The sequence below is a fragment of the Mirounga angustirostris genome, unplaced genomic scaffold, assembly GCF_029215605.1.
Source record: "Mirounga angustirostris isolate CCGP_5_RB_7025 unplaced genomic scaffold, mMirAng1.0.hap1 SCAF_6, whole genome shotgun sequence".
In the NCBI taxonomy this organism is placed as follows: domain Eukaryota; kingdom Metazoa; phylum Chordata; class Mammalia; order Carnivora; family Phocidae; genus Mirounga; species Mirounga angustirostris.
Genome location: NW_026991714.1, coordinates 20,614,023 through 20,640,779, shown reverse-complemented (window position 1 = coordinate 20,640,779; position 26,757 = coordinate 20,614,023). Strand labels below are relative to the sequence as shown.

Here is a 26,757-nt window from a genome sequence, read left to right as displayed (position 1 = left end):
AAAATGCTACTTGCTTAGATGAACTTTACCTGATCTTCTAAACCAGGTCAGATTTCCCTGGCTGTCTTCCCACAACACTCTCTCCTTCTTTATAACAGTTTCATAGCTGTAATTTATCTTCTAAATTACAGTAGAAGATTTACCTAGCATGTCAGGGATTTGGTCTATACAAGATGGATGATATATCCAGAGTTTAGATAACCTTAATTCCAAAGAAATAGAGCAAAAAAGATGTCTTGGTATATGTTTCATGCCAAACGTGTATTTTATATTTGTGTAGAAATATACATATTTGCATTCTTGTTGCTCTCAACAGTTGAGTGAATACAGACTTCAATCCATTAATTCATGTATTCAAGAAATTAAGATTTCTCATCTCTTCTAACTTAATTTCAAAATCTCTGGTTGTTCCGAAATTTCCATAAAATTGTGGTGTCAGAGAGCAAGTGTTAAAAGATAAACTGAGGCACATTAAAGTTTTTAAGAGTTTATTTGAGCAAAAACTGATTCGAATCAGGTGTCTAATCTATCAGCTGTACAAAATGAAAGACTTTTATAGGCAGAAGGGAGCAGGAATGAGGAAGTTGTACTAGGCAAAACATGGGTTGCTTATTGCAAGGTTACTTTCCTTTAGGGATAGGCAGGAGTCTATCAGGCAGATTACGGAACTAGTGCTGATCAGGTGGTTTAAGATTCCATTTCTGGGAGAGCTGAAATTGTGTCTCGATCTGGTGACAGGATTCTTAGCATAAGTGACTCCCTTTTGGGTTTATTATCTGTGTCTAGCAGAAGAGACCACCTGGTCCTAAGTTGTCATCCTCTGCCCATCTTGGTGTCCTTCCATACTGCCCTCTGGTCCTTGGTGGTTCAACCACACTGATGGTCTAGTCATCCTTGGTCCTGCCTCGTCCTCAGTTGTTGGTTCAGATGAGTAACTGCTAAATTCTTCTCATTTCTGGCTATAAGCCCTTTTGAGTCCAACTCTCCAGCTATTTCTGTGTTCCTCTGATTCAAAGACAGGGGCATTCTAAAGCTTCCTGAACCCAGCTGCCTAGAGACCCCATACAGTTCTTCCTGCATTGCTCATGCTGGGTCTGGGGAACTCTGTCATACATGTTGTTTTTTCAGACTCTACCTGGCCCATTCCCTCAGCACCTGGATTCCCAAGAACCAGATGGAGATTTTGTGATATTTCTACCCTGTCATCAACCTCACTTGGTCAGTTGGGTACTTTGTACTTGCTGTTCATTCTCCCTAAAATGCTCTTCCCATAAATACACAAAGCTCATCTTTTCATTTCCTTCAGGTTCTACCATTGTCTTATCCAGGGACTTTGCCTGAACAAACTATGTAAACCTCTCTATCCGCATATCTTCTATGCCTTTTTTTTCCCTCTTTTTTCTTTTTCCCCCCTCTATGCCTTTAATCCCATTATTTTTTTTATTTTAGCACTTATTACCAATTGATTTCCCTTTTTTCTTTTCTTCTTTCTGTCTTTTCTTTCTTCCCACCTCTTTCTCTCTATTGTTATTATAATTTGTCTCTTCCTATTAGAATATTGGCTCATTAAGGTTAGAAGTTTTCCTAATCATTTTTTATTATATCCCTAGCACTTAGAATTTAACACATCATGCTGCATAGATTTTTGAACAAACGAATGAATGGGTAATGAATCATCTCTTTCTTATTATATTTCCTTTAAGATATAATTGCTTTTCTATGTTTCATTAGAATTAACAGAGGTTTTCCTATTTATTTTATCTTCTTCCAATTAACCATTCCTAGATTCATCAATATGTAATTTATTAATTTCAGTTTTAATCCAATATTTCCTTTATTGAATAACTTCATTGTTCATTGAATGACTGCTTTCTCTTGTGGTTATTTCTTCATTCTTTTTGTGATATAAATATTTAAGACATTTATTTTTCTTTTTTAAAAACAAGGCACAAACTTGTGATTTTATATATAATATTCTCATGTTTGCTGTTGAAATAGTTGTATGTTTTATTTTACGAATTGTTCTTTAAGTCTTTAGACTTAAGAGGTTTTTGTTTTGTTTTGTTTTTTTTAAAGATTTTATTTATTTATTTGAGACAGAGAGAATGAGAGACAGAGAGCATGAGAGGGAGGAGGGTCAGAGGGAGGAGCAGACTCCCTGCCGAGCAGGGAGCCCGATGTGGGACTCGATCCCGGGACTCCAGGATCATGACCTGAGCCGAAGGCAGTCGCTTAACCAACTGAGCCACCCAGGAGCCCCAAGAGGTTTTTTTAAAAATATTATAATCACGAGCTATTTTTTGTTTAAATGTGTATTTTTAATGTCAAATTTTTATTGAATTATGGTCTGTGTAACTTTCCCTTTGGGAATTTATTGAGGATTTTCCTTATGATCAATTTTTCTAATATTCTATTTGGTCTTCAAAAAAGATACCTTTATTCTCTTTAGAGGGGAAAAAGATACATTTTAATCTGCCATAATTCTTTTGAAAGAAATTTAATAATTTTTTTTGGAAGAAATTTACCAATAGGCCATAGTGGTTGGGAGTGTGGTGTTGAAGAAATAGAGTCCATATTTATTTGAAAGAAATTTGCCATATTTATTTGAAAGAAATTTACCAATAGGCCATAGTAGTTGGGAGTGTGGTGTTGAAGAAATAGAGTCCATGGCAGACTTTTTGTGCCGACAAACCCCCATCCCAACCACACCCTGTTCCATCTTGAGGTTGAAGTGGCCTTGGTAGCTGATCTCATACTGTGGGATGGACAGCTAGTCTCCACAGCCCCTTGTCCCATCCTTCCTGTCAGTGTTTAACTGTGTAGTACACTCATTTTAGGATGCTACTTCTTTTTTCATAAGCTTACTGTGTTCTGGGAGTTGTAGTTTCTGAATATATATATATAAAGAGAGAAACAGATGACACTGTATAATATTAATGAGGTTTTAGTTAATCCAACTGAACCACATATTCATGAGTCTTTGTCATGTTTTCTCCATCAAGACTGAAAGCAGTTAAAGTGGTAAAAAGCATGCTTCATTATGCATCAGCATTTAGAGACACAGTCTAAGTTGGAATTCCAAGTACTTACTAAAGTACTTTTTAAAAAAAGAGTTGGAAATAATGGCAGTTCATTGTCATTTTATAAATTTTTTTTGGAAACATTTTTCTAAGTTGTTAGGTCAAGAACAGTTGGCTAGCACATTTTCATATCAGAACTTCATAGACTTGAGGAACTAGTGGTCAATGCCTGTCTCAATGTTGTCAAGTGATTTGAATGTTTTTGAAATTACCAAAGTAGAAACACATGTTAAAAAGATAAAGGAAAAAAGAACAAAAAAAGAAGTACATTGTAATCGAACACGTCATACATCTCTACATCTTGCTAAGGATGATGACTCTTACGTATGGAGTTAGATGTCAATAAAAAGCATAGGCTGTGATTAAAAATAGTTGCTGTGGTCAGACATATGAGACCACAAAGCGGAAGAAGTCTATTCTTGAGCCACATGTATTTTTTAGAAACATCCTAGTGCCCATTTATTTACAGCAACAGGCTTGGCCATTCACTAGTAACCAAGGCAGGAAGAAGTGATCTGATACTAATGCAAAATTTTAGCTATTTCAAGTTGAATGAATATAATGAAAATTGAAATAGTTAGTTATTAGATAGTTATGTTTATTTATAAAGCAATAATTAAATTTTATATACAACTTCATCATTTGCATAGCACTTTAATATATGTTATCTCATATGTTTTTTGTATTACCTTGAGGAAGAAAGGGTAATTATTTTTATTATCCCTATGTTATAAATGAGGAAATGAAGTCAGAGAGGTGAAATGACTTGTCCTAGTTCACATAACTAATTAATGGTGAAGCCCAGACTCAATCTAGTCTTCAAAGACTGGAGTCTCAGTATAAAGTTAAAAACCATCCAAAAACATTATCCATGTCCATTTCTTTGCTTATGGTCTACATATTATTGAGGTGAAATTTATCTCAAGAATCTGTTGGTAGCAGATGATTTAATATTTCATAGGATACCACAATTGTAAAGCTAGAAATATCCAAGAGATCCGATCTGGCCATTTCTTTTTATTTGTGTTATAATGAAAGATCTTTCTGGTTAATCAATCAAACCAAATTTTAACTGTTCATATATGTAAAAAATACTAAATAAACATAGTTTGTAGCAAGTTTGGTCGTATGATGATAAATACATTTTTCAATGTACGAGAAAATCAGAATACCACATGTTGGAACAATCATCATAATCTCTTAAGAAAGGATATAACCTAAAGCAGTACATCCAAAATCTGCTTACATTATAGGGTTTAAATTTTACTGTTCTTGGGTTGTCTTTAGTCTATTTAGTATATATTTTCTAGATAGACATCAACAACAGAATATAATTTATTTTGGAAAATGGTTGAAAACTTGAGTCTAAAATTTTCCTACAGCTTTGATACCATGTAAATTATCTATCTTTCCATCTATATATGAGTGAAACTTAAAGGTCAATGCTTTTTTTTTTTTTTAAGATTTTATTTATTTATTTGACAGAGACAGGCACAGTGAGAGAGCGAACACAAGCAGTGGGAGTGAGAGAGGGAGAAGCAGGCCTCCTGTGGAGCATGGAGCCCGATGTGGGGCTCGATCCCAGGACCCTGGGATCATGACCTGAGCTGAAGGCAGACGCTTAACGACTGAGCCATCCAGGTGCCCCAAAGGTCAATGCTTTGTAATGTATTTTATAAAAATTCCATATAACTCCTATTTTAAAATATTCTGAATATTTAAATACAATTTCATACTGAAATAAAATGTGTTATGTAACTACAATGTTATTAGCAACAATTGTGTTGTACACTTTGGGGACTAGAGAAAGGTAAGATATTACTTATAATATATATTATAACTATTATAACATTCAGACATGCTATACCAAACACCCCAATTTTTTGTTGCAGTAAGACTGGAAATGGGCTTTGAATGATAGATTTGGCTTTACAGAAGAGAAGTATAGCATTCTAAAAACGAGGAACATCAAAAAAAAAATCACATGGGACTCAGAAACAGAGAGTAGAATGGTGTTTACCTGGGGCTAACTATCAAGAGAGATTGAAATAGCAGTCAACAAACAGAAACCCAGAAAGATAGGGAGCTAGTGGAGATCTAGTTAGTGGAGGGCTAGTATCAGGGCCGGGGTAATAAATAAATAAATAAATAAATAAATAAATAAATAATAAGTCGAGTCAGTATGAGGTACTGTGATCAGAAGGAAAGATGAAAGGTACTCATGTCAGAGTGGATTTAAGCAGCAAGACTCGTTCAACTAAATAACTACTATCATGCATAAATGAAGAGGACTTCTGACCCCTGGTCCCCATCCTCCAGTAAGGAAAGCCTCCTTACTAGATTGGTTCTGGGACCTGTGAGAGATGGATTTCTGTGTAGGATCTCACATACAGAACCTTTTCTTCAGGTGCAAGACTGAATGAGAGAACCTCTTACTGTATCTTCTAACTCCAAGAATGTATGTACAATATTAAAATTTTCTCGGCATTTGTATTGAAAGCTTAAAGCTTTTTAACACATGAAATAATTAAGCAACCTCCAGTCTTGGTTACTTCTTTTTATTCTGTGACTAAGTGGTCTTATTTATAAAAAGTGTTGAGTGGGTGGGAGTAAAATAGAGTGTTTGAGAAGGAAAGAATGGTAGTTAATCCTCTTCAAAAGCCGATCACCATCCTTGGGTTTTAAACAAACTTGAGGGAAAATATGCCTCATCTAGTCTCCTTTCTTTTTCCGAGGGTTTCCTAAGGGCTGATGCTTTGTCACCTCTTCAGTAACCACAGAAAGAAGGAAAAGAGTCACACTGTTTGTGGTTAGGTCATTTAGTGACAAGGTTATGGGGTGATGTGGTGATGATTGTAAGGCCATGTCCCATAGCTGCCCTGATGTCATTTTCTTTTCATCTGAGTTACACTGTGACGTTTTCGGAAAATGCTGTGTGGCCATCAGAGGCCACTGGATTAGTCACACGCATTTCTCCCTTTTAGATTATTTTAAAAGAAGATTAGCTTATAATAATGAAAATGTAGAAAAGAATAAAACAACAGGAGTGCCGTGCCCTGGTCTGAAATCCCAGAGAGCTGAGTTCTAATCCCTCTTGCTTTGTGTAAACTGGGTGGGTTTGAGCAAGTCCCTGCATCTCTCCTAAGACTCTGGTTCCCTAGGTGGGTTTGGATGGATCACCTCTAAAAGTTCCTCTCAGCTCTGCTATTTGGAGTCCGTCACCTGTTATGGACAAGGAGGGCTTTCCTTTAACATTGATGACAACAATGTCCTCAGGGGTTTGTGTCATTCCCTCAATGCAGGACTGAGACACCTCTACCTCAGTAAGCTCTGTGTGATAAACAAGTCATAAAAGTCCTGCCAAATACTACTAGTTACTAATGACAGTATCAGGTATTTGTATAACATTTTATGTTTTTCACATCCACGTCCAAAACAGTCTTATTTAATAGGCATAATAAACACATTAAATAAGTAAAAGCAAATGAAACCAGTTCCATTATATAAAAGGTATTGAAGTTCATCTGCTGCCTCAGGGGACATCAATGTACTTTGCTATAACTTTGATGAAGAAAAGACTATTTCATTATACTCTTTACCCATTTTCTGTTTGGATGTAGCATATCAGATTAGCAAAGAGAATTGTTAAAGGCAGTGGGCTTTTAGAGATATTTGAGTAATGTAATTTTCTTAGTAATTTGAAAAGATGTCCAGGAAGATTTTTATCTTGCTTAGGTCCTCAGGACACCAGGCCCACCTCTTGGGCCATCCTGTTCACACCGCAAAGAAGCTGCAGTCCTGTGACATCACCTGCAGGAGCAAAAGGTCCAGGCTGATCCATCCTATTCCTTAGCTATCAGCACAAAACCCTGGACTGGTTTCTTCTGACTTGTGTGACTGCAATCTCTAGTCAACCAGCTAGACGATCAAGTCAAGCACTCAGCATAGTTTATCATGGATTGGGCAGGGAAGCTTGAACACTGGAAAATAAGATAAAAGAGGAGGATTTAGCAAGTTGCAGTGCCAAGAATCTCCCATATTTCTGTGCCTCTGGTGTCAGGCTGAATAGCTTCGAATCTTGCCTTCCTACTTGGTAGTGGTATGAACTTATACAAATGATCTAACCTCACTGAGCCCCAGTTAACCCATCTGGATAATTCTGAAAATAAAGGAGTGTATCTTAACCAGTTGTAGGTGAGGATTAAACAAGAAAGCATAAGCAAAGTATTTAATATAGTGCCTGGCATACGGGAATGGCAGCCAGACTGGCCGCTCAGTTATAATTCCCTTGTGGCTCCCATGTGGTGACCAGAGACTTTTCATTAAAAAGTTATGAATTATATAGGCACCTGCACGGCTCAATCAGTTAAGCATCTGACTCTTGCTTTCTACTCAGGTCATGATCTCAGGGTCGTGAGAATGAGCCCTCAGTTGGGCTCCGCACTGAGTATGGAGCCTGCTTAAGATTCTCTCTCCCTCCCTCTCCCCTGCACCTCACTCCTGAGGGCTCTCTCTTAAAAAAAAAAAAAAAAAAGTTATGAGTTATGTTAAGTCTTAGGATTTGGGGGGGAATAGCATTTATCCCTTTGAAAAACAATAATTCTAAATTACGGAGATAAATCATAGGTAATAGAGAGATCATATCTTTGAACTGATAGGTGGTCCTCACTCTGCCACTAAATCAGTGCCCTTGGAGAAGTTATTTTGCTTTTCTAAAGTTTTATAAAGTGAGATCTAGATGATCTCCGATACGTCTAGACCTAATAGTCTGTGACTCTCATGAATGTGTGTGTATATATATAATCTATACATACTTATTATTTATATTTATGTTATATATAAAATTATATCTGAAAATACAAATCTCTTTGTTTTCATGGAAATTCCTCTTTAAAACCTTACCATCACATGTTGGGGATTTCCCCTTAGATAAACACATGTTTTGAGCACACCCTCAAAGTCATCCTAAAAGAAGGGAAGCTCCTCTGAGCCCTAATGAATGTATGCTTTGACAGATATGAGGAAGTATTATTTAGTGTAGTAGTTACTTTGCTTAAGGAACTTGTCACCCCAGAGACTATAGTTTAAAGTGTAAAGTATGTCAAATCCAGCTACCGTTTATTGCTGACTTTCCACATGCTAGGCACTGAGCTGCAAGATTTCCTGACAGTACTTCATTACACACACACACACACACCCATAGGTATTGTTCTCATTTTATAGTTGGGAATCCTGAAGCTCAGGGATGTTAAGAAACTTGTCCAAGGTTACATTCAGGCTTGGGTCTGTCTGACAACTCCACTATGCCCTTAGCCTCCAGATTGTCTCCACAAAATGGTTTAAATATATAATAATTAGGAAGCCAAACAAAATGTTCTGGGGGAAAAAAAACCCTGCTAACTTTCTGAGTTTGACATAAATCAGGATAATCTCTTTTTCTCCAGCATATCTCTCAATGCCTTTGTCAGACCTTAGGTCCGATAAACCACGACATGCTTCCATGAGGGGAGGACGGTGTGTATTTACCGCTGTAACCCCCACACTCAGCACAGTGCTGGAACATGGTCAATATGTGTTGAATGACTAACATTCAAGATGCTAATTTATTCAGTAAACATTTATTGTACACCTATCATGAACAAGGCATTCTAAGACATGTTCCTTACCTTCTGGAAGGTAAGGAAAGAGAAAGGGAAAGGGGGATAAGACCTGTATTTTAGTACTAAATGAAGTAGCATATTTTCCTCCAAGATGATTATTGCTCCATTCAGTCTTAAAATGCAAGCTGGGCAATAATCAAATTACCTTTAACAATCTTTGATATTGCTTGACTTTTTTTTAAAATGGGTTTTTACCTAATGTCTCAGCTCAAGAAGATATTCTTATGTATCTACTATATAAAAAATTCAATAATTACTTTTTTTGCTAAGTTAACCTTCTCTCTCGTATCTATTCTTGTCAATATTAGGTAATTCTGTTGACAATACCATGGTGCAATCTATTTATCTATCATTATCTATATCTATATCTGTATCTGTCTATATAGATAGAAATAGATGATAGATAGATAGATAGATAGATAGATAGATAGATAGATAGATAGATTTCAAGGAATTGCCTCCTGTATTTGTGGGGGCTGGCAAGGCCAAATATGTAGGGCAGGCTTGTAGGCTCGAAGCTAATGCTGCAGTCTTGAGGCAGAATTTCATCTCCCTCAGGGAAATTATGATATTGTTCTTAAGGCCTTTCAACTGATGGAAGATCATTCACATTTTTTTTTAAAGATCTTATTTATTTATTTGACAGAGAGAGACATAGCGAGAGAGGGAACGCAAACAGGGGGAGTGGGAGAGGGAGAAGCAGGCTTCCCGCGTAGCAGGGAGCCCGATGAGGGGCTCGATCCCAGGACCCTGGGACCATGACCTGAGCCGAAGGCAGACGCTTAACGACTGAGCCACCCAGGCGCCCCAACCATTCACATTTCTAAGGATAATCTCCTTTACTTAAAGGCAGCTGAATTATAGATGTAAATCATATCTACAAAATATCTTTCACAGCAACACCCAGATTACTATTTGAGCAACTGGGTAACTATAGCATAGCCAAGCAGGCACATAAAACTAATCACAATCACTGTTGATAACATGAAGAAAATCGCCAAAATAATAGAATAAACAGGTTTTTCATTTTTTTGCAAAGTGGAAAGGACTCCTTGGGTGGATTGATATGTTAAACCTCTAGATTAAATTTTGGAGATCTGAAATCACCACGAGGAACTGTAGTTCTGTGAAATCAAAAGTAATGCTTTGATGCCAACAACAAGTAAAAATTGTGTCCTTTCAAGGAATATTATGGCAAACACTCCCAGGATACTTCAAAATACACAATGGAGAAACACACCATGACTGTTAAGATTTCATTTCTACTTCTACCACTCTACAATCACTCATAGAAGCAAACACATCCTTTTGTAGTAAATGGAGTTGAGGTCTAATCTCTGTAGCTCATCACTTGAAAGTTTCCTGTAAATCAACCAGAAACTTCAACTCTTTTTTCTAATTACCTTTCAATGTGAAGATGGGTACAGGTTTGTTATCTCAAGTCAAGCCTAGTTCCAAGTCTCGTTTAGTAAAATTTCTATGCATCCATCTCTATGTTTCCGTGAAACTATCTTTTGGCAGTTTATATGAGAGAGTTCATTCTCAGAAACCACGTGCAAATCACACTTATTTTGGGCCTTTCTTTCCCTCTCAGGTTCTCAGTAAAAATGTCCCTGAAACTTGAATTTCATAGCCTGTGTAATCCAAAAACCATACCAATTTTTTTGTCGATTCTGGGGCTGAAGGGGAGCTGGAGATCTTAAATTTCATAGTTTCCAGAGCTTTCTGTTTCTTTAATGATAGGCTTTGCTTATTCTTTAGCCCTCCCCACAGACAAGTGCAGACTCCTCCTTAACTTTATTAGTAACAACAACAAAAAATGTCTTCATTCACACAAAGCACTTATTAGGTAAGTAGGCCGATGTTACTGAGGAAAAAAACAAAATGTGTGTATTTGTGTCTGTGGAATTGGGTAAAATGAAGGGGTTTTTTATCATAATAAGTCAACCTCAAATGAAACAATAAATAACCAAAATGCCCTGTGACCTCACCACCTCCTCTCTGGCCCTCTCTCTGTTTCTGGACTTTCTCTTTCCTTTCTCCTGTTTGTCTCTTCTGCATTTATAGCTATCACTTACTTTGAGGAACTGTTATGACAAATTTGTCCCCTTTCTTACAGGGAACATCTTTCCCTTCCTGTATTCATTCTGACACCTATGCCCTTACCTTCTAATCTATCCTAAGGAAAATACTGACTTCATCAGATACACTGTAACTATCATGAAGAACAATGAGTTGTCAAACACAAAGACTGCCTAACGAACAGGGCAAATATTTATTGTAAGTGATGGAAATAATGCAACCTAAGAGAAGACTTTCATCCAGAAAACATACACTATCCAGGTAAAGAATGCAGCATTTTCTGTTCTATGGAAAGCTGCTCCTGAACCAAAGGAGAAAATTCTTAATCAAAGCAGAAAGTTCTTTCCATTTCTCTTCTCTTTCAGCTACCCTTAAGGGCTGTTTCCTGTTTTTCCTCTTAAATCCTATATTCCCTGCTAATAATATATAATATATATATAATAATAATATGTATAATATTACATACTGAGTAAAATAATGAACAGAGTATAATAATGAACACTGTTGTTTGAGGCTATTGATAGACTGGATGATATTTTCATTCATTTAGCAAACGTGTATTTGTCAGGACTAATGGGGAACAGAGATGCAAAAGTAAACTAGACATTTTGACTTCAAAGACATTACAGTCCAATGATTATCATTAAATAAATTATGCAAATACATGTTGTCAGTGGTATGATAAACTTGTGTTTTGGATACAGAGGGGTCACAAAAGAGGGTTTGGACAATTTTTTACTGACGATGTTTGGGTGTGGGCAACACACATCACTTTGAAAAACAAATAATTACTATATGCCCTGGAGATGGACAATTCAACAGTGGAACAATGGAAAACTCTTTTCTAAAGAATCAAGATCCTTATTGGTTAAGGATAGGGCAGGTGCAGAGAAAGGTGAGAAATGATAGAAAGGTGAATAAAGATGAGAGAAGAGAAATTTTTCTCAATTTATTCAGTCTATTGTAACACATTCAAATTACTGAGAGCAATTTTCTCAGAAGTATCTAGTGGAATTTTGATGTTTTACAGCTTTGAGCGTAATAGCTCACCAAATTTGCACCATCAGGATGTGAGATAATGGGGAGTATCTAAGTGGTGATGCATCAGCAATCTGGCTGGTGGTCATTATGTCAAGATAAGATAATTTACCTGGTGCTGGTGTGCAGAAGAGTCATTGGCTGGACACATAATAGAGGCTCCACAAGTTATTGTTCAGCAAAATATTCGTACAGTGTTATTGGCACTTTGTTTCACCTTGAGAAGATTTATAAGCCATAGATTTGTTACTTATGTATAGTTCTGTACAGGGGAACTACCCTGTTCCAATGCATTTAATCAAAACAGAGAACAGCCTGCCATTGTATTATTGAAATATTCTTAAAATATCACAAATTTGCAATTGTAGGTACCAACTTTAGTGAGGTAGTCAGCATGGGACAGTTTATAAAACTCTCAGGTCTGAGGTGGGCTCTAGTGCACTATTTGCTTGTGGGTTTTTAACTTTGTGACTGTTACATGGGTCACTTAATCTTTTTGCACTGGGGCTTTGGAATCTATGAATAGGAAGAGTAAATTAGACAACACTAGATATGACATTTTATGATTCCAGATAATAGGATAAATAGTGTGGATTTTTGTTTCCCTCCCATAGAGCAGACGAGAGAGTTCTTAGTAGACAGAAAGCCCACTTATATTGCTTTCTCATCTCATGACTTCCTCCCAGACTCTATTGGAGTGGAATAGACATTTAATAGGTCCTTGTTGACTGAGTAATGATCTTTCTGGATGGTCAGGACCCCTCAGAGATTTTTGCAAATATTCTCCATGTCTGGACCCCAGGGTATTAAAGGAAGATGCCCCATTTTGTCAATGATCTTTCTTTCTTTCTTTCTTTCTTTCTTTCTTTCTTTCTTTCTTTCTTTCTTTCTTTCTTTCTTTCTTTCTTTCTTTCTTTCTTTCTTCTTTCTTTCTCTCTCTCTCTCTTTCTTTCTTTCTTTCTTTTTCTTTCTTCCTTCCTTCCTTCCTTCCTTCCTTCCTTCCTTCCTTCCTTCCTTCCTTCCTTTCAGGTTTTATTTATTTATCTATTTGAGAGAGAGAGAAAAAAAGAGTGAGTGGTTGAGAGGGGCAGAGGGAGAGAATCCCCAAGCAGATGCTCTGCTGAGCGTGGAGCCAGATGGGATGCTAGGATTGATCCCATGACCCATGAGATCATGACCTGAGCTGAACCCAAGAGTCGGATGCTCAACTGACTGAGCCACCCAGGTGTCCCAGTGACATCTCTTTTATGATACATCTAAAAGCATGGATTTAGCTTTTGGGGCATGTGAGTAGTTATTTTAGTCAGGTATTTTCCTGGAATAAATTTGAACTGCTGTAATTGGAAATTTTTTCTGTTGTAATTATGTTATAGAGGCTTGGACATGGGTTCATTTTTACAAATGGAAAAGTAAAGTAATTCAGGCCAAGAAGATTCATTTTTGAAAGAGAACCTAGTGGAAATATAACACCATCCCACCTCAGAAACTTGATGAACAAATACCCAGGGATAGAAACAGAAACCACAGGCAATAGAAAAGGGCTCTGAACCATAAAAAGCAGAAGAATGTGAAAGGAAGGGCCTGAATCCTGACCACAGGAGGAGTCACAAAAATCTCCCTTTGGTAGTTTCCACGGAGCTTGTTGGAAAAGGAAATGAGTGGTGGAGAGTCTTCTAATTTCCAATTTTAGTGAAAGAAAAATCTGTCCTTTGCTTATAGCTAACAGAAAAGAGAAAAAAAAATCAAAACAAGGATGAAGATAAAAGGGGGAAATACCTTTCAGCTAGTATTTTTGTTTGTTTTAATATCTACACTGTCTGGCATGAGGCCACATGTGGGTCACTGAGGATGGTGGATGAGGTAGGAATATAAAGTATAAAAAGGGAGAGTCATTTTAAAGAAGAAGCTTAATAATTTTGGGGACATGTTCAGAAAACTCTAAGTTAATACCTTTTTAACCGTATCACATTATTGTGCACATCGTTAAAAAAAGATAAAACTTGTCCATATCACTGTGGTAAATGCTTGAAGATACCCATTCTCAAGGGTGCTAGGGTCGCTCTGGGACTTTAACCACCCCATGCCCCACCTGAAGGCCCAAGGACTTAAATATCATTGTTCACCTGACATTTAAATACCATAATAATAAATATATTACAGTGTTAGCTATGTGAAAGGTTATAACAAAGAGAATCCAAAGGCAATGGTGAAACATCTCCCTCAAGAAATAGGGCAGGTAGATATCTCCTACTTCCCAAAGTCATTCAGGGACCCAAGCTACAAGGGTAGCTCTGCCCTCCTCTGAGGCGTTGTCATCATCTGCATACTTAAAGCTGGGTGGGTGTGCATCTAGGTCCCAGCTAGCAGGAAGTGGAATAAAGTGTGGAGGTGGCCCGCCCACTGCCTTATGGCCTTGGGTATCAGTGGAACACATCACCTCCACTCACAGCCCCCTTTGAGAAGTGAGCATGGCATATCTGACTGCCCAGGAAGAGAGAAAAGATTCAGCTGAACATCCAATGTTCTCCACCACAATTATAATTTTTCCTTTCCTTTTTTAAAAAAAAAAACAACAGTTCACAATTACTTTTATAAACGTTTCCTTATTTTTACCCTGCAAGGTTGGGTATATCAATTAAACAACTAGGATTTCTCAAGAATATTTTCAAAGTAAAATATAGTTATAAGCAGTTATTATTGAAAATTTATGCTACATGCTTAGGAGATTAAAAAAAAATTAACACACGGACCTTTCCTTCTAGGACCTTCCATAGTAGATAGAAACTCAGAAAAAATACCAGCTTAAGTTAAGAATAGAAGGGACATGAAATAAGTCCCTGTGGAGTTAATTGCCTAGAGAAGCTGGGGGGTGGAAAGCAATATAGGAATTCAGAAGATAACTGCAATATTTATTGTTCCAATAAGGCTTTATTGGAAAGATGTTATAGCTGGATTTTGAGCGAATGGTAAGATTTGGTTGGCAAGTAGAGAGAGTGAAGTTATTCTATATGAATTTGGGCTACCCCCAAATCCCCTAACACAATATTCTGGGACTAGTATTGAATTTGGCACATTAATAAAGTTTATTAAGGAAATAAAAGTACATGGTGAGAAATTGTAAGGTTTATTAATGAGATATTTTATTATCTTTTTGGGCTGAAATGAAATATCCAGGTAGCTAGAAGACTAGCAGATTTGGAGTATGTTGCAAATACAAATGGCTTTTTATAAGGAAAAGATTGGATAAACCAAGTCAACCAGACAATTGCTGCTATTACCAATAGTTACTACAAATAGTGGCATACTAGTAAAAAAAGTTCTAGACTTTGACAAACTTTGCCACAAAGCCCTGACTAGTGAGTTAGAAGGAAGCTTGAAGTGCTCTGTGTCTGTAACTTTACATCTCAAGATGGCTCCTGGGTAGGAGATAGCACTTCACAAAACTCATCATGTGTCCCCTTTCTGGCTTTCTGGTGTTTCCCACAATCTGAGTCTAGTTCTCTGTCCTGCTCAGCAGTAGTTTTAATATCTTTTTTTTTTTTTTGCTTCTTTGCATTGACTCTCCAGTTCTGATCCTTAGCCTGTCTTCCAAGTAAGTGCCCTCAATTATTCAAGGGAAATAGTCTCATCTCCCTGTCAACAGTGACCCACTGGTCAGCTACTCTCTCTGGTAACTCTCCTTACCTCAGATAAATACCTTTATATCTCTCCTTAGTTCAGTCCCAGAATAAGCAATCCTCTTGCTGTTTCTTTTCTTTCCTTCTTTTCTGTTCCTTTTCCTTCTTTTGGGAAGTCAAGTGAACTTTCTCCATTTGATGATTCACTGGCCACTTCAGGGTTCTTTGTCAAAAACCTACACGTAGAATCTAATCTTTTGAAAATAAAATTCTGCACTCTTTATTTTTACAGTTGAATACTATTAAGCAAACATCCTTCCATGAAGTAGCAATTTCATAAGAGTGGAAATACCTAGGGTGTGAGTCAGCAAATAACCAAGTTGTCATTCTAATGTTATAAAGCTTGAAAGATTCAGTTAGCAGATAGTATTTAGTGTAACTCAGAGACATTGAATATTTTAAAAATATTTTTTAAAATAATGCAGGATACCAAGCAAGATGAAGCAAATTCTCAAAATGGTTAAATGATATAAAATCAATGTTTCATTTCCAAGAGGCTTTTTGATGATGACTAAGAAAATGTATCATCTATATGGATGATGCCATCATTCAAACAAACATTTATTATAATGCTGTAAAAGAAAAAATTGGATTTAAATTAAAAAGTAATTCTGCCATGGGTTGGATAAATCACTGTACCTTGCTTGCTGAACCTTGGTTTACTATCTATAATATAGGAATAGCTGAACCTTGGTTTACTATCTATAATATAGGAATAGTAACAGCTCTTTCTATCTCATAGTGCTGTTCTAGAATCAAAGAAGTGACATATGTTATAGCTATGAATACAGTGAGGGGTTTTCATCTTCATATTCTGCTTATGCACATACCATCTGCTAGATCAAACTGTAATCATATTGATGGCATAATATGTGCCTGGTTGATCATAGCAGCTACACCAGTACCTTTATTTGAAGAAGGACCTTAATAAATTTTGTTGTAAACAATGAGAGATATCTCCTTTAGTTTTGCCTTATTTCATTGTAATTTATTCTTTTATATAATATGCTAATTTTATAATCTGATATAACTCCTTTTTTGGAAGTAGATGGACTATAAATCTTAAACAGATATATGATGTAGCCGCATCAGAGTTCTCAGATGATTCTAACCAGAGTTTTGGAGGTGGAATAGCCCTTCATATTTGACCTAGTTGAAGCAAGGGGGCCAGATTTTTGGACCCCGCACTGACTAGTCATTGGCTCTAGGCTGCTCCCAAGAGGGGATGTAAACCTGGTGAGGCAGCTTTCTTAGGACAAGGGAAATTCCTGGAGAGAAACTCATCAGTGAGCTGTCAGTAGCCTCAACTCAGCTGCTGGGAGAGACAGCACTACAGTTCCAAAGATGGATTGTGTCCTACAGTCCAGTAGGGCTTATCTATTAAGGTCCATCCCTTGCACCACCCAGATATGATTGCTTCATATAGTATGTTCAGCTGTATCCATAAACAGCTGCTATAAGGTTCTGGAAGGACTCTTCCCTGGGGAGAATTTGTTAGAGGACAGTCAGTGGGTTGAAGTACTCCACCAACACTATCACTACATTTGGTCTAGAGACCACAGCTGATCCTCATTATTTTTCTCTTCTATTACCCATTCTAGATTCCTTCCACCCTGGGCCAGCACTTTTGCTGGTATTAGTGGCTTATGCAGTGGGGTGATCCAGATTTTCATTGTTCGGTGGTCTGATTCCCTGGTCACCATGCCCATCCCAGGCTGGGCTGCTGCCCTTGTCCATGTACTGTTCAAGTGTCAGGAGGTGTCCCATGGGATCATCTGAGTACCCCAAATATTCTTCCTTATCCTTCATCTATAACAGCAGCCCTATTTTTTCTTAATAATCAAGATCAATTACCTCTGCTAAGATGGTGACTCCTTTCTTTGCTTGGTGGTTTTTGGTACAAGGAGCTCAAGGAAAGCAATAAGTGCCTGTGATTTCAAATTTAATATGACTCTGTTCTGACCCTTGATGGAAGCATTCATCTTCTGGGATCAAAGTCACTGAGAGTGATAGTAAATGTGACCACTCCTTCTCTGACCCTTTGGTTCCCAGGCCCATGTATTCTACATTTTGTAGGCATAGTACCACATAATGGTCATTAATTAAGAGTGTATTCTTTTTTTTTTTAAAGATTTTATTTATTTATTTGACAGAGAGAGAGACAGCGAGAGAGGGAACACAAGCAGGGGGAGTGGGAGAGGGAGAAGCAGGCTTCCCACCGAGCAGGGAGCCCGATGCGGGACTCGATCCCAGGACCCTGGGATCATGACCTGAGCCGAAGACAGTCGCTTAACCAACTGAGCCACTCAGGCGCCCCAAGAGTGTATTCTTTATTCTAGAAGATGACATAACTTCCTTAAAGGATATTATCTTAAGATGATGCCTCAACTGTGCCATCATAAGATGATTCCATTGTTCCACCAGACTGGCCGCATCTGGGTATTATGGCATGTGATATGACTCATGGACCCCATAACCACGTGCCCACTGCTATACCATCTTTGCTGTGAAGTACGTTCCTTGGTTTGATGTGATACAGGATCCTGCACTGGTGAATCAAAAACTGCAGGCAAAAATCTAAGCCCTCCTAGATGGGGCTGCCTAAGACCCTCTTGGCAGGAAAGACAAACTTATAACCCAGATGATATATGTTGATTCAAGTAAGATTAATCACTTCTTTCAGGGTGAAAGGAGTCCAATGTGATCAACTTGCCATGAAATGGTTGGTTGGCATCTTTGAGATAGGATACAATATCATTTGCTCAGTATTGGTCTCTTTTTCTTGATGGTTGGACTTTGGCAAGGACAGTGATTAGATCAGCGTTCATGAGTGGGAGTTCATTATTTTGGGCCAGTGCATATCTGTTTCTGCCACCATTGTTATTCTGTTGATGGGCTGGCTTAGGCCAACTGGTACACTTAGTCTGTCTACTTGGTTCTCTATGCTTTTTGTGTGGGCAGTAATCTCTGCTGATTGTGACCATGTGGTACAAAAATCTTCATGCTTTTGAACACTCTGGTAGATCTACCCATATGCATCTCCCCTAGACTTTCTTATTCTCAATTTTCTAATCATTCTCCTTCTAGGCCCTAATCCACTAGCCAAACCATTCTCTACTGTCCATAAGTCAATATCTATTCTACCTCAGGTCACTTTTCTTTCCACATGAAGTAGATGATCAGGTGCATTGCTCCAAATTCTGCCACTGGGAGGATTTTCCCTCTCTACTCTCTTTTAAGCCCACTCCTTAGAAGAAATGTATTCCAGTAGCAGTTCATCTTTAGCCTGCACCTACGTACCATCCCAATACAAACTTGGTGCTTTTCATCCTCCATCATAAGTCATAAGAGAGCCCTAAACTGCCATAGGGCACATATGAGACCTACTCATGTTTAGCCCTGGATTTACCATTTCCATCTCTCAGTGGATTGCTGTGGGCCCACCTGATTTTATGGTTTAGTGGTTTGATAGAACCCAGCTCCTTATGAGCAGACACTCCAACACTATTAGGCCCAGTCATAAGCCAGGAGCTCTGAGCTGAACTGACTTTTCACACTTGTCCTAATTGAGAAAAGACACCTGGACATTTGTTCCCCACATAGGCCATCCATTGTATAGAAATTGTGCCTCTATCTGACAGTGTCTGCAACTGGGTAGCGAGTTGGTCTAATTCTGAGGTTAAATTAGCAGACCCATTTGGCTCTCTCCCAAAGCTCTGTTCTCTGACCTGACTGTATCAGTAATATCTTGGTCTCCACCTTAATCTTTTTGTTATTTCTCAAATAATCAGAACCTGGGTGGGTTGAAAGGACATTATTCCCCTTCAAAGAGATCCTTTCAAGACCCCCACACCAGCAGAAAATATTAGGCTGACATAAGTGCTCATGAGGGGGGTGATATCTACTGGGGCAACACATGCTCTTTCCAGTTCTTCACCTTTCTTGATTTAGAGTGGTCTCATTCCCAATCCAGTGTGCCTGTCATGTCAGGGCTCTAATCCTCACACCAAATGGGAAGAGGGCTTCACCATCACTTGACTGACACCCTGTTCCTATGTGTTCTCGAAGATTTACAGAATGTTCAGGGAATTTGTCCTTTTTGTGTTTATTACTCTTTTTTTTTTAAAGATTTTATTTATTTATTTGAGAGAGAGAGAATGAGAGAGAGCACATGAGAGGGGGGAGGGTCAGAGGGAGAAGCAGACTCCCTGCCGAGCAGGGAGCCTGATGCGGGACTCGATCCAGGGACTCCAGGATCATGACCTGAGCCGAAGGCAGTCGCTTAACCAACTGAGCCACCCAGGCGCCCTGTTTATTACTCTTTTATTGCTCTCTCCTCTCCCTCAGATTTTGGACCTGCATCAAAGGGCAATATGAGTGTCAGCCTCCTACCGTACGTAAAGTAGTCCATTTCCTCCACCCCCTCCCACCATTTTTAGGCTGAGTTTGTACATCATCTTTTAGGATGAATTCTTTCACTGATACTTCTTTGGTCTCTCAGGAAAATTGGCCCCTGTGAGTTCACCCCTCTAGTTTTCCTGGACGCCCTGAATTCACATTTCCTGTCTGAATCCCAGCTTAATCACAGACATGCTTTCCAGGACTGCACACTGCATATTCTTGGAATTCAGACTTTTACTTGGTGATTGGCCCATTTAAACCTCCAAGTGTTTATATCAACATGGTATGTAGCCTAAACTGAGTCAAAGTGAGTGAGTGGAAAATACACGTTGCATGGCCAACTTATTTTCACTTAATGTTTTTATCAGCTGCAAAATTTTCCATCACTTATTCTTTTCCTACTTCTTAGCCCTCACCTCCCTTTTTGTGTTGTTTTTGGCATTTTCTATTCTAAGTTACATCTGAAATAAGCTTTTCACATATTGTTCTCATCCATAGCGTACATCCTCTGTTCCAGGCAGCTCTATCTCACAGAAAATCACAAGGTCAGAGAGATAACCTTTGCCTAATGTGGGAGTGAAATAATATTGAGTTGTGACAGAGAAATTGCCCTGGTTTTTTCCAGGATGTCTCCAAATATCTTTAGCAATGAAATAAGGAATTGTTTCTTTCTGAAGAAAACACTATATATAGTGTTTCGAAGAGAATACTATATGGATATCAGTGTCTTTGCATTCATCAGGCTAAAACTCCCTTGTTACTCTAACAAATAATCCCCAAATCTCAGAGGCTTTTATTTTTCACTCACACAAATGCTGGTGTGGGTAGCATGACTATACTGGGTCTGGTGATTCTTGCATTCTTGCATGTAGCTTTGCAATGTCAGAGTCCTTTGCTTCCAGCAGTGTATACAAAGAAGAGAGAGACAATTAGAGTGTTTTATTGTCAGCCCTGGAACTGTGACTACCCCTTCTCCTCACTGGACAAAACTCAATTTTATGGCCCTAATAATTTAAGGTAAAATATCAAGTTGCAATTCAAGGCAAAATACCAAATTCAAGTAAAATAGCTACTGAGGAGTAAATACCCAGCCAAATACTGACTGTATGGACATTCACAGAAGGTTCTATATTTGCTACTCATTGTCAGAGGACCTGGGGAATGTAGTCTTGCTGACACCCACGGCGAGGGCCTAAGATTGGTGGGTATGTAGGCAGTCTATCACAACCTCCTAAAATGGAAAAGAAAAAGAAATCACTATTTTTGGACAAAAACAGCTAAAGTAAAACGATATTGGTGTGAGTAAATAATATTAGTAATTAGTAGGACAGACTTATTCTAGCCCTTTTGGAACCCAATAATGTCAGAATTTACATTTATTTGTGAGTTATAGAGCTTGCAATTAGTCAATGATACAGCAGTTCAGAAAGTTACTTGGGTTACTTTGAATTTAATCCACATTTTGTTGTGCAACCATCATTTCTCTAGAGCCATAGAATTACTACTCTCATCTCTTGAGTTCTCATAGCACACTGTTCCTCTCTGTTGAGCTGGGATAAACCCCATGAATTCCACAGGTGCAAGAAGGAGAAGCAACAGGGTATCTTAGCCTTGTAGCATCTCAAGGAGAGGCAGGTGTAGTTTGCCTTCACGGCTGCCTTTCTATTAGGAACTTTGGAAGGGAGTAGATAGCACCCAAATAAGTTAGTGATAATAGAGCGAATTTGCTAAAGGAGATAAACTTGATGTAACTTGTATGCCCAGGGGAGTTATGTAAGGTGTTGATAGCACCTGATGACCTTTTAGAAAATTGGCACCATACAACTTCTCCCATTAGGAAGATGAAGGGCCACCAGTCCCATTTGGCTTTTTACCAGAGACCTGGAGAGAGCCACTGGGGAGGTCAATTATCACACAATCTTAATTGCCTCGCCTCCACCCCTCTCTTATAATGCTTAGTCTATTTCACTATAATTCTTTTTTGCTCTTTTCTTTCCAAGAGCACTGTGAGCCTCTCAGTAATTGAGAACTCTTATTCATCTCTGCTTCCCTGTCAACTGGTATGGCTTCTGGCATATAGCACCTGTCATTAACTGGTGAATTTATTAAGGAAGCAATAATCTAGACTCTTCTAGAAGTTTATAGTTGAGCATAGATTTCTAGAGTTCTGAATTTAAAAACCACTGAGTGAGGGTTATTTTGTGCTTCTTCCCCTCCGTTTCGACACCTTTAACTATCCCCATAGATAGTATGAATTATAATCATTCTAGTCAAAATTGTGCCAGAAAACATTCTAGGAAGTATCTTATTCAATTCTTAATATGGAAACGTGTTCTACCTATACAATGGATCATTTGTAAATACTGAATTAACATTCAGATTTAAGGGGGAAAAAACACTAGACAGGCTAGAATACAATCTGATTTTAGAGCTAATGCAAGCTGAAGGTTTTAAGACAGAGTATAAAAGATAAGACAAGTGGAAAACATATGGATATTACTGATTTAATCCAAACCCACCGAATTTTTCACCATGTTTGACTAGAATAGCAACAGAGAGTTTGGGGGAAATAAGAGAATATCTGAAAGCCACAGAATTCCTGTTTTTCTTTTTCTCTATCCAGAAATAATGGGTAAAAATAACTTCACCTATTTTGAAGAGTGAAGGTAAGAATGATTAAAATAAAGAATGTGCCAAGAGAGTGAACAGCTAACTGCAGGCCTCCAGTCCTCTTGTTTATCTCTGTTGATGAGAAATGAACACTAGAACATTCCACCCGTCACGTAGACCCACCGTCAAATTAATGGCCAACCTTCCATATAAGGAGGCAGAATTCCTGCCCCAGAATCGATTTCGTCACCAACCTCTGTGTTGTCTAGTGTCTCTGATCCCTGTGGCGGCTTCTGTTTGTATTTGACAACTGCTTTGCCTGTCTCTTGGCCTGAATCCTAGACTTCGGTTTTGTCTCCAGTCTTTGAAAGGTGCTCTCAACCTTAGAGCAATTGATTGCTTACAAATGTGTTGAGTCTCTTTGGTTCTTGGTTTTTGTTCTCAGCCTGGATGATGACCCTGTTTTGTCCAAGATGAAAGTGAGCTTTAAGGGAAAACATGTGGAATGCTTCATTTGTAGGTTAATTAAGAATAGCTGTTATCTATTGAAAGTACTACATAATTTACTTTGCATGTGGAACTTCTTAAAAGCATATGCCTCAATCTTCCTCCAATGCTCCCCTCTTCTATTCCCAAGTTATTAATGCACATTTGTAACTAAAGGCCTCAAGGAGAACATGTTTAAAATATAATTCGAAAGGAATTTGCTCTGATTTTGAGGGTCCGGACTAGACAACCCAGAGGTATCTTATATTGCTCTCTCTTGTTTATCACGGCATATTGCTAAACGAGTTTTGTCTATTCACCCTCTCCTTCCCATTGCTTTGATTACTGCCCTAGTTCAGGCCCTAATCTCTCCTGTTGGGCTAGTAAAACGAGGTTCACATTTAGCTTTCCTTCCTCAATGATGGCTTCCTTTGGGTATTAAGGAGGGCACGTGTTATGATGAACACTGGGTGTTATACGCAACTAATGAATCACTGAACACTACATCAAAAACTAATGATGTACTATATGGCGGCTAACTGAACATAATAAAAAAAAAAGAAAGTGTCTTCTACACTAAATCTAGAACTAACTTTTAAAACACAAAGTAATCATGTCACGTTCAGAAAGAAGCATGAGATAATGGAAATTCTTTTGAAACATACATACCTGGATTCAAATCTTGGCTCTGCTACTCACTAGTTAATGTATACTTAGATAATTTTTTTTCACTTTTTGTTTCTATATTTGTTGATAAATAAAATTACATTAAGAGTGCTTACCTCAAAGAGTTTTGGTGTGGACTTAGCAAGTGATGTGTATCTAGCACAGTGCTTGGCTCATAGTAGACACTCCAAAAAAATAGCTACGTCTTACTCTTTTGCTTAAAATTTCAGTGGTTACCTACCACATAAAAGATAAAATGTACATTCTTTGGAGTGGACTATATCTCTTCTTAAAATCTGCCCTAAACTAACTTTTTAGTTTTCCCTCTTATTCTTTCCAGCCACAGTAAATAAGTCACCATTAATGAACAGTTTTTTTTTTTTTTTCCTGATTTCCTGACTTTTTCACAGACTCTTCTGTGCACTGAAGTGTCCCCACTTTTCTTCTCCCCTGGTTAGGTTTTATTTAATCTTCAAGATTCATCCTAATTATCCTTTCCCTGTGGGGAAAAAATGGAGAAAATCAGCCAGCTAATATTATAACAAGTAGAAATGCATATTAAATATAGGACAATAGCAAATACTTTTCCTGGAGGAACAAATCTAATGTCTAATGTATTAGTATTTGAATAACTGTTTTTGTTAAGAAAACTTGGAGTTAAAGAACTTTTTAGAAGTTGTACATTTTTCACTTGAAAAGTGGGAAAGTTATTAGGCATCATGAGGTATATGTCACCCTCATTTCTAACTTCTTAGATTCCTAGTTTTGTGTGATACACATATTAGAAATAATGTAAAATAAATCTGAGAAAAGTAAATTTGTTTTAATTTTTGTAAAATGAGTTTTATTTTATTTATTTATTTTTAAAGATTTTATTTATTTATTTGAGAAAGAGAGAGAGAGCATGAGCAGGGGCAGAGGCAGAGGGAGAAGCAGACTCCCCACCGAGCAGGGAGCTCAATGTGGGGCTCAATGCCAGAACCCCAGGATCATGACCTGAGCTGAAGGCAGATGCTGAACTGACTGAGCCACCCAGGTGACCCTTTAATTAATGAGTTTTAAGTCATACATATTGTTGACTGCCACTGCTTTAATATGACAATAGAACATAACCTGTGAGCTGAGACTCAGATCAAGCAGTTGGACTAGATTTCTTTAAATAGTAGATGTCATTAGCTAATCACATTACTGTGAATGGTCCTATAAGACAGTCACACCATAGTAAAAAATGCCAATGAAAAGAAAGTTATCTTTTCAAGTATTTTGTAATATCGTGAATCTATGCTGTGATGATGAGTTTTTTTATTTGTTCTTTTTTTTTTTTTAATGAAAAGGTGTCTTAGATGCTTGTTTTGACCATCTGTCCAAAAACTGGTTGGCTCTTGAAATAAGTCAAACAGAAAAAGACATGTATCATATGACCTCACTGATATGAGGAATTCTTAATTTCAGGAAACAAACTGAGGGTTGCTGGAGTCGGGGGTGGGGTGGGAGGGATGGGATGACTGGGTGATAGACACTGGGGAGGGGATGTGCTCTGGTAAGCGCTGTGAATTGTGCAAGACTGTTGAATCTCAGATCTGTACCTCTGAAACAAATAATGCAATATATGTTAAGAAGAAAAAAAGAAGAAGATAGCAGACGGGGAAGAATGAACGGGGGGAAATCGGAGGGGTAGACGAACCATGAGAGACGATGGACTCTGAGAAACAAACTGAGGGTTCTAGAGGGGAAGGGGGTGGGAGGATGGGTTAGCCTGAGGATGGGTATTAAAGAGGGCACATTCTGCATGGAGCACTGGGTGTTATGCACAAACAATGAATCATGGAACACTACATCAAAAACTTGTGATGTAATGTATGGTGATTAACATAACAATTAAAAAAAGGAAAAGAAAAAAATATATATACTTCAAAACCAAAAAAAAAAAAAAAGTTGGTTGGCTCTTTAACATGGCATCTTAACAAGACAAAGACCAGAAGCATTTATTTTATGACCAGCGTGTGTATTGGACAGTTGCAGTTCTCGTGCCTCACAGTCTGAAGGGCCTGGACTGTGTAATGTGAAAATAGTCCTGGAAATAGAAGCAGAGTGTCTTGTGTTTATATGGACTCAGTTCATATCCATTAGACAGTGAAAATAACTACATAGTGGTGGAAGGTTTTCGAAAACCTTTGTGGAAGAGTTATTCTATCCAGGCCTTGAATAATTGGCTGGCTTTTGAAAACTGGATGGAGGTTAGGTAAGGGCATTTTAGATGGATTGTAGAGATTAACCAAAGGCCTGGAGAGAGTGAAGGCCAGGGCTCATTCAAGAAAAGGCAATTAATCCAGTATGACATGAAGGTAAGAAAGTACCCAGAGAGGAGCAATGGGAATTATACCATCAAAGTCTCACTGGAAGTGTTTTCATTTCCAAAAGGAGAGATTTTAACTTATTTTATATGTCATGGGAAGTGACATGGTCAAATCTGTGCTTCAGAAGGTGATGTCTGTGGCTATTCAGAGGATGGATTGAAGAGAAGAGACTGGCAGAGGGAAAAAAGTCACACGAATTAGCAAGCAGTGAGGACCTACACCAAGGCAGTGCTAATAGAGAAAGAGCAAGTGATATGTCTCCTACACTCATTGATGGGAAAAGGAAGATTGACAGAACTCAGTGATGGAATGAGTAAGGGAGAGAAATACTTCGTTATTACTATTATAAAACTGAACTCTCTTCCTAAGCTGCTCTTATTATACGACCTGCTAAACCATGGAATAAAGCTTAGGGTGGAGCCAGTTTGGATTCTATCCCATGGAAACTCAAGAATAATGCTTTTAAAATCTTATCTACATGTTGCCCCATACCTTTGCTGTGAGCCTGATGACTGGGTAAGCCTGTATTAAGAATATCCATGGTATTTCACTATGCAGTGTGGATGGCTGATCATTCAATAAGATGTGGGAAGATTCAGCCTATAGCTTATGCTGGCATATGCGTCATCTGGATTATTTTCCTGCTGTCTATAGGTGATCCCTACAGAGTAGTCTTATTTTCCTACTTACTTGACATGTA

The 26,757-nt window shown here is 38.0% G+C and overlaps 1 protein-coding gene across 7 annotated transcripts in view; it reads right to left on the bottom strand.

The window, feature by feature from the left end:
- RGS13 (regulator of G protein signaling 13) overlaps positions 1 to 15,774 on the bottom strand; it is a 69,917-nt gene extending 54,143 nt beyond the window's left edge. For 5 of the 7 annotated variants that reach the window (XM_064593879.1, XM_064593880.1, XM_064593883.1 and 2 more), the window contains exon 1: positions 15,545 to 15,774. The gene's annotated coding sequence lies outside the window, so the exon portion shown is untranslated. The remainder of the gene's footprint in view (positions 1 to 15,544) is intronic. The other 2 variants (XM_064593884.1, XM_064593877.1) reach the window with 1 other exon arrangement.
- Between the last annotated feature and the right edge of the window lie 10,983 nt (positions 15,775 to 26,757).